We start from the raw sequence: 16,178 nt of genomic DNA on the forward strand, positions 1-16,178 counted from the left end.
AGCCTTTCTTAGTTCAGTATCTTACTATTCATTTTTCTGCTACACCAGTCAAGGACTCAATTATTTAATTCTTTTATTCAGTATGCATTAGATATTCTTGTTTATGTTTCATTTAAACTTGTTTCTTGTTTTACTGTTCAAATGTGCACATGGTAGGTAATTCTTATAATTTTGTTAATGACTTGTTTTCTATTTTCTGTGGCTTTCCCATTTGTATTTTTTTCTCCGTACATAGATTTTTAACTGACTTAATGTTCTCCTCTCTTGCCTTTTTTTGGCTATATATATATATATATATAGCCAAATATATACATGATATATATATTTACATTTAAGATATATATATATATATATAGCCAAATATATACATGATATATATATTTACATTTAAGATATATATATATATATATATATATATATATCATTTAGAAGTATATCATGATCTGAAAATTTCCACTTTAATCATAGGTTGACTTATTATAGCAAATGTGAAAATAATATGAATATAAAAATTTAGAGAGATTTAACTAAATGATGGAATGTTTATTTGGGGCTGTCTATAGGAATTAAAATAATTGCAAAGAGTTTATAAAAACTTTGAATTCTTATGCTATCCTGATAAGTAGAAAAGGTAAACTACATGATTTGATATGAAATACTATTATGGACTTGTGGAAACAAACAAACAAACAAAAACAAGGAGGAGGGGCAGGATGGCAGAAGAGTAGGGACCCCAAGTCACCTGTCCCCATCATATTACCTAGATAACCTTCAAATCATCCTGAAAATCTACGAATTCGGCCTGAGATTTAAAGAGAGAACAGCTGGAATACTACAGTGAGAAGAGTTCACGCTTCTATCAAGGTAGGAAGACGGGAAAAAGAAATAAAGAAACGAAAGGCATCCAAGTGGGAGGGGCCCCGCGAGGAGCCAGGCTAAGGCCTGGGCGAGTGTCCCCAGGACAGGAGAGCTCCGTCCGAAGAAGCAGGAGCTTCACCAATCTTCCCGGGCAGAAAGGGGCTCGCAGGGAGTTAGAGCAGGATCCCAGGAGGGCGGGGATGCCCTCGGGCTCCCTGGGACACTAACAGACACCTGCGCCCCAGGAGAGTGCGCCGAGCTCCCTAAGGGCTGCAGCGAGCATGGTGGGACCCGAGCAGCTTGGAGGGGCTCGGGAGGCGGCTCCGCGGAGGGGGCTGCCCGGCAGGGAGCGCGAATCCAACAGCGCAGGCTGGGAGCACAGGGCTCCGGACACAGCCCAGGATATGCCCCTCCCCGCCCTGCACAGGCAGAGGCCAGGAGAGCCCAGGACAGCAAGGACGCTCCTGCCCCAAGCTGAGCAGATAAGCGGCCCCGCCCCCGGAGCATCCAGGACTCTGCAGACTGAGAGCTCCATAGCTACTGTGGTAGCTGAATCCAGGGCTCCACGGCTGGCCGCTGCCACAGGGGTTGTGCCTCCTGGGGCCTCACAGGGTAAACAACCCCCACTGAGACTCACAGTGGCCTCACCAGATAAACAGGATAAACATTACTCACTGAGCACTGCACCAGGCAGGGGGCAGAGTAGCTCCCCCAAGTGCTAAAACCTGAAAACAGGCACAACAGGGCCCTCCCCCAGAAGACCAGCTAGACAGACAGGGGAAAAACAAATTATTGACCAAACAGCACTGGAAAGTTCCAGGGGAAGTCAATAGACTATAGTATACAGAATCAGAGGATCCTCCCCCGTGTTTTTTTTTTTTTTTTTTTTTTTTTTTTGCTTTTTGATTCCTGTTTGCTTCCCCCAGCCTTTTTTTTCCCTTTCTTTCTTTTTCTTTCTCTATTTTACTTCTCTGTTTTTTCTATTTTTCTTCTTTATTCTTTATTCTTTTTCTCTTTTCTTTCCTTCTTTCTCTCCTCCTTTTCTCCTTTTCACAATACAACTTGTTTTTGGCCACTCTGCACTGAGCAAAATGACTAGAAGGAAAAACTCACCTCAAAAGAAACAACCAGAAAAAGTCCTCTCTCCCACAGAGTTACAAAATCTGGATTACAATTCAATGTCAGAAAACCAATTCAGAAGCACTATTATAAAGCTACTGGTGGCTCTACAAAAAAGCATAAAGGACTCAAGAGACTTCATGACTGCAGAATTTAGATTTAATCAGGCAGAAATGAAAAATCAATTGAATGAGATGCAATCCAAACTAGAAGTCTTAACGATGAGGGTTAACAAGGTGGAAGAATGAGTGAGTGACATAGAAGACAAGAAGATGGCAAAGAGGGAAACTGAGGAAAAAAGAGACAAACAAAAGACCATGAGGATAGATTAAGGGAAATAAATGACAGCCTGAGGAAGAAAAAAAAACCCTACGTTTAATTTGGGTTCCCGAGGGCGCCCGAAAGGGACAGAGGTCCAGAATATGTATTTGAACAAATCATAGCTGAAAACTTTCCTAATCTGGGAAGGGAAACAGGCAATCAGATCCAGGAAATAGATTCCCCCTGTAAAATCAACAAAATCCTTTCAACACCTTGACATTCAATAGTTAAGCTTGCAAATTCCAAAGATAAAGAGAAGATCCTTAAAGAAGCAAGAGACAAGAAATCCCTGACTTTTATGGGGAGGAGTATTAGGGTAACAGCAGACCTCTCCACAGAGACCTGGCAGGCCAGAAAGGGCTGTCAGGATATATTCAGGGTCCTAAGTGAGAAAATCATGCAATCAAGAATACTTTACCCAGCAAGGCTTTCATTCAGAATGGAAGGAGAGATAAAGAGCTTCCAAGACAGGCAGGAAGTGAAAGAATATGTGACCTCCAAACCAGCTCTGCAAGAAATTTTAAGGAGAACTCTCAAAATTCCCCTTTAAAAGGAAGTCTAATGGAACAATCCACAAAAACAGGGATTGAAAGGTTATCGTGATGACACTAAACTCATATCATTCAATAGTAACTCTGGACGTGAATGGGCTTAATGACCCCATCAAAAGGCACAGGGTGTCAGATTGGATAAAGAAACAGGACCCATCTATTTTCTGTCTACAAGAGACTCATTTTAGACAGAAGAACACCTACAGCCTGAAAATAAAAGGTTGGAGAACCATGTACCATTCAAATGGTCCTCAAAAGAAAGAAGGGGTAGCCGTCCTTATATCAGATAAACTAAAATTTACCCTTAAGACTGTAGTGAGAGATGAAGACGGACACTATATCCTACTTAAAGGATCTATCCAAGAAGAGGACTTAACAATCCTCAATATATATGCCCCGAATGTGGGAGCTGCCAAATATATCCATCAATTAATAACCAAAGTTAAGACATACTTAGATAATAAGACACTTATACTTGGTGATTTCAATCTAGCGCTTTCTACACTTGATACATCTTCTAAACACAACATCTCCAAAGAAACAAGAGCTTTGGATCCCTGGGTGGCGCAGCGGTTTAGCGCCTGCCTTTCGCCCAGTGTGCGATCCTGGAGACCCAGGATCGGATCCCACGTCGGGCTCCCGGTGCATGGAGACTGCTTCTCCCTCTGCCTGTGTCTCTGCCTCTCTCTTTCTCTCTCTGTGTGACTATCATAAATTTAAAAAAAAAGAAAAAAAAAAAGAAACGAGAGCTTTAAATGATACACTGGACCAGATGGATTTCACAGATATCTACAGAACTTTAAAATCCAAACTCAACTGAATACACATTCTTCTCAAGTGCACATGGAACGTTCTCCAGAATAGACCACAAACTGGGTCAGAAATTGGGTCTGAAACGATACCAAAAGATTGGGATTGTTCCCTGCATATTATCAGACCATAATGCCTTGAAATTAGAACTAAATCACAAAAAGTAGTTTGGAAGGACTTCAAACACGTGGAGGTTAAGGACCATCTTGCTAAAAGATGAAAGGGTCAACCAGGAAATTCAGGAAGAATTAAAAAGATTAATGGAAACTAATGAAAATGAAGATACAACCATTCAAAATCTTTGGGATACAGCAAAAGAAGTCCTGAGGGGGAAATACATCACAATACAAGCATCCATCCAAAAACTGGAAAGAACTCAAATACAAAAGCTAACCTTACACCTAAATGAGCTAGAGATAAAACAGCAAATAGATCCTACCCCCAGCAGAAGAAGAGAGTTAATAAAGATTCAAGCAGAACTCAACGAAATCGAGACCAGAAGAACTGTGGAACAGATTGAAAAAAAAAAAAAAAAAAAAAAAAAAAAAAAACAGGAATTGCTTCTTTGAAAGAATTAATAAGATAGACAAACCATTAGCCAGCCTTATTAAAAAGAAGAGAGAGAGGACTCAAATTAATAAAATCATGAATGAGGAAGGAGAGATCACTACCAACACCAAGGAAATACAAACGATTTTAAAAACATATTATGAACAGCTATACACCAGTGAATTAGAAGAAATGGATGCATTTCTCGAAAGCTACAAATTACCAAAACGGGAACAGGAAGAAATAGAAAACCTGGACAGGCCAATAACCAGGGAGGAAATTGAAACAGTCATCAAAAACCTCCCAAGACACAAAAGACCAGAGCCAGATGGCTTCCCAGGGGAATTCTATCAAACGTTTAATGAAGAAACCATACCTATTCTACTAAAGCTGTTTGGAAAGATAGAAAGAGATGGAATGCTTCCAAATTTGTTCTATGAGGCCAGCATCACCGAAATTCCAAAACCAGACAAAGACCCCACGAAAAAGGAGAATTATAGATCAATATCCCTGATGAACATGGATGCAAAAATTCTCAACAAGATACTAGCCAATAGGATACAACAATACATTAAGAAAATTATTCACCATGACCAAGTAGGATTTATTCCCGGGACACAAGGCTGGTTCAACACTCGTAAAACATCCAATGTGATTCATCATATCAGCAAGAGAAAAACCAAGAACCATATGATCCTCTCAATAGATGCAGAGAAAGCATTTGACAAAATACAGCATCCATTCCTGATCAAAACTCCTCAGAGGCTAGGGAGAGAGGGAACGTTCCTCAGCATCTTAAAAGCTATCTACGAAAAGCCCACAGCAAATATCATTCTCAATGGGGAAGCCCTGGAAGGCTTTTCCCTAAGATCAGGAACAAGACAGGGATGTCCACTCTCACCTCTGCTATTCAACGTAGTACTAGAATTCCTAGCCTCAGCAATCAGACAACAAAAGACATTAAAGGCATTCAAATTGGCAAAGAAGTCAAACTCTCCCTCTTCGCAGATGACATGATACTCTACATAGAAAACCCAAAAGACTCCACCCCAAGATTGCTAGAACTCATACAGTAATTGGGCAGTGTGGCAGGATACAAAATCAATGCCCAGAAGTCAGTGGCATTTCTATACACTAACAATGAGACTGAAGTAGAAGAAATTAAGGAGTCAATCCCATTTACAATTGCACCCAAAAGCATAAGATACCTAGGAATAAACCTAACCAAAGAGGTAAAGGATCTATACCCTCAAAACTATAGAACACTTCTGAAAGACATTGAGGAAGACACAAAGAGATTGAAAAATATTCCATGCTCATGGATTGGCAGAATTAATACTGTGCAAATGTCAATGTTACCCAGGGCAATTTACACGTTTAATGCAATCCCTATCAAAATACCATGGACTTTCTTCAGTGAGTTAGAACAAATTATTTTAAGATTTGTGTGGAATCAGAAAAGACCCCGAATAGCCAGGGGAATTTTACAAAAGAAAACTGTAGCTGGAGTCATCACAATGCCAGATTTCATGTTGTACTACAAAGCTGTGTCATCAAGAAAGTGTGGTACTGGCACAGAAACAGACACATAGATCAATGGAATAGAATGGAGAATCCAGAAGTGGACCCTCAACTTTATGGTCAACTAATATTCGATAAAGGAGGAAAGAGTATTCACTGGAAGAAAGACAGTCTCTTCCATAAATGGTGCTGGGAAAATTGGACATCCACATGCAGAAGAATGAAACTAGATCACTCTCTTTCACCATACACAAAGATAAAGTCAAAATGGATGAAAGATCTAAATGTGAGACAAGTTTCCATCAAAATCCTAGAGGAGATTACAGGCAACACCCTTTTTGAACTTGGCCACAGTAACATCTTGCAAGATACATCCACAAAAGCAAAAGAAACAAAAGCAAAAATGAACTATTGGGACTTCATCAAGATTAGAAGCTTTTGCAGCAAGGATACAGTCAACAAAACTCAAAGACAACCTACAGAATGGGAGAATATATTTGCAAATGACATATCAGATAAAGGGCTAGTTTCCAAGATCTATAAAGAACTTATTAAACTCAACACCAAAGAAACAAGCAATCCAATCATGAAATGGGCAAAAGACATGAACAGAAATCTCACAGAGGAAGACAGACATGGCTAACATGCACATGAGAAAATGCTCTGCATCACCTGCCATCAGGGAAATACAAATCAAAACCACCATGAGAGACCATCTCACATAGTGAGAATGGGGAAAATTAACAAGGCAGGAAACCACAAATGTTGGAGAGGATGCAGAGAAAAGGGAACCCTCTTACACTGTTGGTGGGAATGTGAAATGATGCAGCCTCTGTGGAAAACTGTGTGGAGGTTCCTCAAAGAGTTAAAAATAGATCTTCCCTACGACCCAGCAATTGCACTGTTGGGGATTTACCCCAAAGATGCAGATGCAATGAGACCCCGGGACACCTGCACCCCGATGTTTAGAGCAAAAATGTCCACAATAGCCAAACTGTGAAGGACCCTCATTGTCCATGGAAATATGAATGGATAACGAAGATGTGCTTTATGTATACGATGGAATATTACTCAGCCATCAGAAATGTCAAATAAAACCACCATTTCTTTCAACGTGGATGGAACTGGAGGGTATTATGCTGAGTGAAATAAGTCAATCGGAGAATAACAAACATTATATGGTCTCATTCATTTGGGGAATATAAATAATAGTGAAAGGGAATAGAAGGGAAGGGAGAAGAAATGGTTAGGAAATATCAGAAAGGGAGACAGAACTTGAAGACTCCTAACTCTGGGAAACAAACTAGGGGTGGTGGAAGTGGAGGAGGGCGGGGGGTAAGGGTGAATGGGTGATGGGCACTTTGGGGGGCACTTGACGGGATGAGCACTGGGTGTTATTCTGTATGTTGTAAAATTGAACACCAATAAAAAATAAATTTTCATTAAAAAATTTAAAAACAAAACAAAACATACCTCCATGAGATACCACCTCACACCAGAAAGAATGGCTGAAATTAACAACTCAGGAAACAACAGATATTGATAAGGATGTGGAGAAAGGGGAGCTTTTTTATACTCTTAGTGGGAATGAAAACAAGTGTAGCCACTCTGAAAAATAGTATGGAAGTTCTTCAAAAAGTCTAAAATAGAGCTAGCCTACAACCTAGGATTTGCACTGCTAGGTATTATCCAAAGGATAAAAATATAGTGACTTGAAGGAGTACATGCACCCCAATGTTTATAGCAGCAATGTCCACAATAGCCAAAATATGGAAAAAGCCCAGATGTTTTCCAATAACAGATGAATGGATAAGGATGATGTTATATATATGATCAGTAATATATATTAATAAGTATATAAGTAATATATATTAAATATATTACATAAGTAATATAAGTTATATATATATTACTTAGCTATCAAAAAGAATGACATCTTGCCATTTGTAATAAAGAGATTGTAATGCTAAGAAAAGAAGTCAGTCAGAGAAAGACAAATACCATATGATTTCATTCATGTAGAATTAAGAAAAACAGATGAACATGGAGGAAGGGAAGGAAAAATAAATTAATATGAAACCAGAGAGGAAGACAAACCATTAGAGACTCTTAACTCTCTAAAATTGAGGGTTGCTGGAGGGGACGTAGATTGGGGGATTGGGTACTAGGTGATGGGCATTAAGGAAGGCACTAGATGTAATGAGCACTGGATTTTATATGCAGCTGATGAATCACTAAATTCTACCTCTGAAACTAATAATAGACTATATTTTAATTAAATTTAATTACTTGATTTTTTAAGATTTTATTTATTTTTTCATGAGAGACACAGAGAGAGAGAGAGAGAGAGAGAGAGAGGAAGAGACACAGGAAGAGGGAGAAGCAGGCTCCATGCAGGGAGCCCGACGTGGGACTTGATCCTGGGTCTCCAGGATCACACCACAGGCCGAAGACTGCGCTAAATCACTAAGCCACCGGGGCTGCCCTTAAATTTAATTTAAATAAAAAAAAAATAAAACTTTAGAAAAAACTGGAAGTAAATATGGAAAAGCAGCATTGACTATTTCAGGATTATGTGAGTTATTTATTTCTGTTTTTCTGTATTTTCAAGTTTGGCAAAGAATACATTTTTTTTAAAAGATTTTATTTATTTATTTATTCATGAGAATGCACAGAGAGGAGCGAGAGAGAGGCAGAGACTCAGGCAGAGGGAGAAGCAGGCTCCATGCACCGGGAGCCCGAGGTGGGATTTGATCCCGGGTCTCCAGGATCGCGCCCTGGGCCAAAGGCAGGCGTCAAACCGCTGCACCACGCAGGGATCCCCAAAGAATACATTTTTATGAAAGGTTTTTTTTTTTTATTTTTTATTTTTTTACTATCCTCTCTAAATACCTAAATATGGGCTTTACTGGTCAAAGCTTTAGAAATACTGATTTAAAATTCCACATTTATGTATTTCCCATACCACATTGTGGTAGGTAGCTTCTCAATGAGGCCAGACTCCTGGTATTTATGACCTTATGTAATCACTTTCCCTTGAATATATACTAAACCAAGTGACTTGTGTCTAATATAGAATATATAGTAAGCAATAACAGATGTCACTTTGAAGATTAGGTTACAGAAACTAGGGCTCTGACTTGCCCATGCTCTCTCTCTGGCCCTCTCTTTTTGCTCAGTTGGAAACTGTTCTATGGAAGGGTATATATGACAAGACACTGGGCAGTCTGGCTGACAGCCAGTGAGAAAACAAATCAGTTAAATGTTTTCCAAGGAACTGAATCCTAATAACTACATAAGTGAGGATGTAAGCATATCCTTTCCTGGTGGAGGGACCCAAATCAAAAAAAAAAAAAAAAAAGAAAAAAAAAGAAAAAAAAGACCCAAATCATTGCAGGCATCTGATTTCTCCTTATGAGAGACTGAAATGAAGAACCCAGAAAGTCCACACCTGAATTCCTGACCCACCAAAACTATAAATATTTATCGTGTTGAGATGTTAATTTAGGAGATCAATAAGTAGCTAATAACAGATATTTGTGATACTTTTCTAAAATTTCAGATGTTCAATGTCTCACCCAAAATTCTCCAAGTAACAATTATGGTTAAAGGGTGATCTAATGATAAAAAATAAAATAGTAGAAATCTATAGCATTGAATAAGTATGTAAATAAAGGTAATTCTGATATTCTGAGAAATGATTGTGTTTAACATTTGGGTGTGACTTAAATCATATAGCTGCCTTTGAATATAAGAAGTGGAATGAATGAGACAGAAAAAAGGTATCACACAATTCATGATTCATGTGTGTGGTCTTTTTAAAAAATATTTTATTTATTTATGAGAGAGACAGAGAGAGAGGCAGAGACATAATGGTTATTTACTAGGGATTAAGCAGTTAATGCACTAAAGTAAAGTGTCATTTGTAATTTCAACAGGAAAATTTACCTGTTACAATACAATGGCTGGAACTGGGAGTGGTCATTTCAACCAAGTAATCAAACTTAGTATCATGAATAGCAGTAAAACTTGACATTACAGACATCCTGACATAATACAGTTAATATGAACACAGGATTATTTATGATTTTTTAACAAAAATATTTAACCTGATCCAAATCCAGCCTTTGTATCTACCTTCTAGTTTAGAGGAAATATAGGGGACAGAGGACAAAACCAGAGGAAAAAATCAGATCTAGAATCAGGGTATTGTATCTGACAACTGGCCCGATGTTTTCAAATTATTGCTGTCATGAAATAAAGATAAGAGTATTACTCTAGATTTAAGATTTAAAGACTTACAATGTATTAATCTTGATTAGATTCTGGTTTTAAAAAGTAGTTATAAAAGACATTTTTTCACACAGAGAGATATAGCTGAAGCAAGTATGATTTTTTTTAAGAAAACGGTAATAGTTACATTAAACACCATACTTTTTATTTAACTTCTCCATGTATTTGAAAATTTTCATAATAAAAATTTGGGAAAGGATGAATTATTCATTTAGTAAATGTTATTAAGATAACTGATTATCCATTTAGAAAAAAAGTAGAATCTTAAACTTCACACCAAACATTCAGAAGAAAATATAGAAGAATATAATCACACCCTTGGGGTAGGGGAGAATTTCTTATACTTCTTGCAAAAGGCCTACCACAGGGGAAAAAAAAAGTACAAACTGACTATATTAAAATTAAATGCTCTGATATATCAAAGGACGATTGTATTACCCTGAATTACCTAGAAAGCAAAGTATATGACACAAATTTATGTTTAAGCAGTTTGTCAGGGTGTATGATCTTAGGAGGCAGGAGTGAGGAGCAGGGAAAGCAAAGCAGAAAAGGTGAAAGAGCCAAGATAAGGATGCATTATAAAGTTGGCAACCTCTATAGGTCACTGGTTGCTTTATCTCACAGGACCACCTGATTAGGCATATGAAACAGATCTTAGAACTCTGGGGAGAGTTAGAAGATGGGATTTATCCATTAGCCTCCATACTGATGGTCAAAGTTTTGCCCAACAGACTCTCTGTTTTCACATTTCCAAGTTGTATGTGCATGAAACCTGAATGCATTCTTGTAGTGTCTCATGGCCACTGCTGTAATAGAGAAACTAGAAGGATAAGATAGAGAATAGAAACCAGAGGCACACATTTTGGGCCTGATGTAAAGTGCTACTAAGTATCCTTTACAGGGCAGCCTGGATGGCTCAGTGGTTTAGTGCTGCCTTCTTCCAGGGGCGTGATCCTGGAGACCCAGGATCGAGTCCCACGTCAGGCTCCCTGCATGGAATGGAGCCTGCTTCTCCTGCCTGTGTCTCTGCCTCTCTCTCTCTCTCTCTCTCTCTGTGTGTGTGTGTCTCTCATGAATAAATAAATAAAATCTTTTAATAAATAAATAAATATCCTTTACATAAAACTGGACAGATCCGGCACAATAATTGTATCCACAGCAGTGGCAAGAATGAGAGACAGGTGAGGCTAAGAGGAATTAAAGATGTGCATAGAGGTGTTTGATTCAGCCTACCCCAGGCACCCAAACACAAAATATAGGATAGTGGTAATTTCTAGAAAAGGAGGAAGAGGGAATTAAATCAGGATAGTAAGAAAGGTATGTAGGAGTCTTCAACTGTATATGTAAAATTTATTTCTTCAACAGTATATCTAATTCTTTCTTTAAAATCACATGTGAGACATAATGTTTACATTGGAGAAAGTTGAGTGGTACATAGATGGATGCTTATGTTATTTTCAAAATTATTCTCTATCACATTAAATATAAAATAATATAAAAATTGATGGGATGAGCACTGGGTGTTATTCTATATGTTGGCAAATTGAACACCAATAAAAAAATTATAAAAAAATTTTCAAAAACAGTCTATAATGTTTGAAGAGGTAAGTAACTTATAAATCCATTGACTTTCAAATTATCATGGTTTAACATAACCTTGTTCTTACCATTCCTTCAACCTTATTTTGGAGAGATAATTATTGGGCTGATATTCTTTGATACAAGTTAAGACCACTGGGCATTTAAAACTCTTATGGTTTTTCATAGCTGTCAACAATGAAAATTTAAAATATCAGTTTTTTGGTGATTGCCTTCTTTATCAACTTTGCATTACACATTCTATCAATTCTTACATGTGTCTGTTCCCCACAGAACTCTTCTCTTACCCTTCTAAGAGAACATACATAGAGAACGCTCTATTTCCTTACTCTACTTTTTATTCTTTGTAGCACGTTAGAATGTATATTTGTTTGTTGTTGGTTTTCCAAATTTAGAATATCAATTCTATGATAGCAGACTATTGTTAACCACTGCATAGTTAATATCTCGAAGAGTGCATGGCATATTTTAAGCATTGAATAAATACTTCATCAATGAATGAGTGAATGAATGAATGAAAAATAAGCAAATGGTTCTTTGAAGTGATTTTTACTCAGCTGTCAGATTTATTAAAGTTCTTTGTTATTTTTCACATAAAGTAGAGACAAAGAGACAAAAAACTGAAAGTGCAAAAAATAGAAATCATGTCTCTATGTATGGATATAAACATACCACATAAATCCATGTTTCCCTGTGTTTATATATTTACTTAAAGTGTGCGTGTATGTGTGCATGTAAAACCCATATACACACATTTATTTTTTCCAATCAGGAAGACATGCACTTTTTCCTGTTCTGAAGAAGAAGAAGAAAAAAAGATCTTAATAATACATAATTTACATTGCAACTGCTTCTTTATTTGAAATTTAAATGTTGACTTTCTAGAAATGTAGCAATTTTTCAAATCTTACCACAGTAAAATACACCTTGGAAATTAAAACAGAACCTATTTAAACAACCGGACTTTGCTTTAGCATGTGTTTCAAATTACTTAATTAACATATTAATAATAGTTATTATAATAACTTGTAGAGGAACATTCCTGTATTTAAAGACAATCTTAATATTTTATACTCTTTTTTTTTTTTTTTATTGGTGTTCAATTTACTAACATACAGAATAACACCCAGTGCCCGTCACCCATTCACTCCCACCCCCCGCCCTCCTCCCCTTCTACCACCCCTAGTTCGTTTCCCAGAGTTAGCAGTCTTTACGTTCTGTCTCCCTTTCTGATATTTCCCACACATTTCTTCTCCCTTCCCTTATTTTCCCTTTCACTATTATTTATATTCCCCAAATGAATGAGAACATATAATGTTTGTCCTTCTCCGACTGACTTACTTCACTCAGCATATTAATTTTTATATTACTTATTATTATACAAATATTACCTGAAAACATTCTTGTTAAGAGTTAAACAATGTAGAAATGTTAAGAACAGCACAACCCAAACATATTTCCTTACCTAAGATCACACTATGCATATCCCTTTGAAACTTTATTATGTAACATGACTTGTATACTGTTCTATTACAATACAAATATTTTGGGGAGGCATTTTTCAAAGGGTCTCTAATGATTTTGTGTACAGAGGCACTAACTGTGATTCTATTCTCAATTTTTTTCAAGGATATTTATAAAGAGCCTTGAAAGGTAATAATTATGTCTCTCTCCAAAGCAAAGGGCAGTTTGTTTTTTCATTGTTTGGTATAATAAAGGTAATATCTCCTTCCAGGGAACATTTCAAGCAGTTTTGCTTATAACTCATTTTAAAAGATTCTGAACTTGCAGTTTTTCAGGTATGACAAACCCACTATATTCGCAGCTTCCACCTACATGGCTCTGTGTTGCCCCTATGGGACTTGGGGTCAAGGGCAACAGACACAAACATGAAGTTCATGCTGCTTGCTATATTGTGAGTAATCAAGTCCTTTGTCTCTGACCCTGAAGTCTCATTTCTTATGCCAAGACCTATGAAATTATAGTAGGCTAACTTAGTTGGTAAGTAGTAAGATCTTAAACCTTTAACTATTTTGACAGCTTTTGATGAGAGAGATAGGACACTGATAGAAAAATAGCTCTCTGGAAGTGAAAGGATGAGGGTCTTACAAATCAGGTTTGAGATATGAAATGAGTATCTGAGATTCAATAGTACATGTTGTTGCCCCGATAACAGAGACAAGTTGTAAAAGACCATCACTGTCCTACCTGTTACTGAGTGTTTAGAGACTGAGAAATAAGTGGTAAGATTTAAATAAGCCACCTAAATGGTATTTTTATTGTCCCTGCTCTCTCCAGGAGGGAGGGGGAATGGATTTTATCACAACAATGAAGCAAAAACCCCAGACTCCAGCTGAAAAGCATTATGGTTACAGCAACCAAGTCAGGAGATCCCTAAAGGTGAAATAAATGATGTCAACAATGAAATACAGAATTGTGAGTGGATCGAAAACCTTAGTAGTTCATTTAGTTAAGCTGAGCAGCTGCCCACTTCTCAAAACTGATGGTGTCTTGTAAACTGCAGCCATTCCTTCCCTTCATGTCTCCTGTTTCCTCTTTCACCTTTTACTGTTAGCCTTAGCTTCTTTAAGTGCCAAGATAAAGCATGGAGCTTGACCTCAAGGAGGACCAAGGGCTGCATGCACCCAAATAACTTTCTGGGGAACTTTAGAAAGGAGAAAGATTAAAACTTTGATGTCTCTGTTAGATATAAGAACCCAAGTTAACATCTTTCCTGATCATGTTACCAGGGGGCTCAGATTCGAATACAGATTTTTGATTGGGTTTATACTAGGGAAGCAAAGCTAATATGACTTTGTGAGTGGGGTTCTTTTGGTTTATTTAATGTTACTCTTGCCTATACATTTATTTATTCTTATTTTAAAAATTATTTATTTATTTGACAGAGAGAGAACAATCAGGGAGGAGCTGCAGAGGGAGAGGGGGAAGCAGACCCCCTACTGAGCAGAAAGCCCGATGTAGGGCTTGATCCCAGGACCCTAGGATCATGACCTGAGCCAAACGCAGATGCTTAATCAACTGAGCCACTCAGGCACCCCTGGCCTCTACATTTAAAAGTATAACAAAAATTGGTGTGATATGCTTGTACTTCTTTTCCCCTTTTATCAGAGAAGATTATTCCTACTAGGAAAAAAACATATATAGAGAAGTGCTAGTACAGTTAGGGCCCATAATCCTAACATCTTTGGGCTCTAAGTCTCTATGACTCATGATTTTCTAATCAGACCATCTGACAAAGGGAAGCTTCTCCATGTGGAGACAACCTTGGGATTTTGGATTTATCAGTTTTCTTGAAAAATAACTAAGTTGCCACCTGAAGCAAAACTGCTGATTCAATGCAGATAGACTTATGATTCCTGCCAAAAATCAACCTGGTTGTTTCATGGTGGGAGAATCTACATAGCACAAGTCATATTTCCCTTCCCACCCTTCATAGAATGATTATATGAACTTTTGAACCTTTCTCAAACCTATGTGTATTGCCTCATGGCTGTTTACACTTTCTTAGACTACAGACTTTCTGTTCCACTTTGATTAGATGATTCTAGTCATGCCATCATAGCCCTTAAGACTAATGTGTGTCATGTATTCAGCTTTCTGGATCATTTACAGTCTGACAATGGTGTACTGTTATCACAAAAGTGACTCAAGAATGGACTGATGGATGTTTTCATGCTTCTCACCACCTACAGGTATCTGTTATTTTTGACCTCCTCAAAAATCATCTAAAAAAGATTTCTCAATCTTTCTTGCCTCCTTCTTATCTACACATTTTAATTAGGAAGGAAGTTTTGTCACTAAAATCAGCTTTTTCCACAAAGAAATCATCTCTTCTCAGCAGCTTTCTGGAAAATTATTAGGACAAAAGGGTTGGGAATCATTATAATGCCCTATATTGAAAATTCAGGATTCTACCCTGACCAGTTCTGAACATGGTATGCCATTCTCTCTCCCAGCGATAGACCTAAGCTGACATAATTGATGTACTGGAGGTGAAAGCCTAGACAAAAGGAGTCTAGAAGTTTCAAATATAATTCTGATTAAATTTCCTAAAAATATCCCCGTCTCTCTTGCATTTGACTCTTTCCTATGAAAGGTTTGGTTGTGAACAGGATATGTTTTTTGAAAAGATAAAGTATGGCTACTGGAATAGAATATACTGATATTGTGCTGAAAGATATGAGAGTGGGAAAATATTAATGATTTTTTTTTTGTCTTTTAGAACCACATCTCTGGAGCCTTTGTCATGAATGAAAATGCCCTTGTGCCACTCTCCCAAACTTTTGCTAGCAGCTTAGACTTTACTGATTATTGGGTCTTCCATACCCACTAGATAGCTCCAAACATGAATTAATCACTTAACCTTATTGATAAGTCTATCAGAAACAACAGGAGATGACGGTAGCTCCTATACCTCCCATGCATAATCTCAAATGTTCCTCCTTCTCAGTCATTCTGTTGGGTAGATGATTGCCACCTTGTTGATGATAGGCATAGGTTTAACAGACTGCCCTCAGGCAGACCCTTCAAAAACAG

The sequence above is a fragment of the Canis aureus genome, chromosome X, assembly GCF_053574225.1.
Source record: "Canis aureus isolate CA01 chromosome X, VMU_Caureus_v.1.0, whole genome shotgun sequence".
In the NCBI taxonomy this organism is placed as follows: domain Eukaryota; kingdom Metazoa; phylum Chordata; class Mammalia; order Carnivora; family Canidae; genus Canis; species Canis aureus.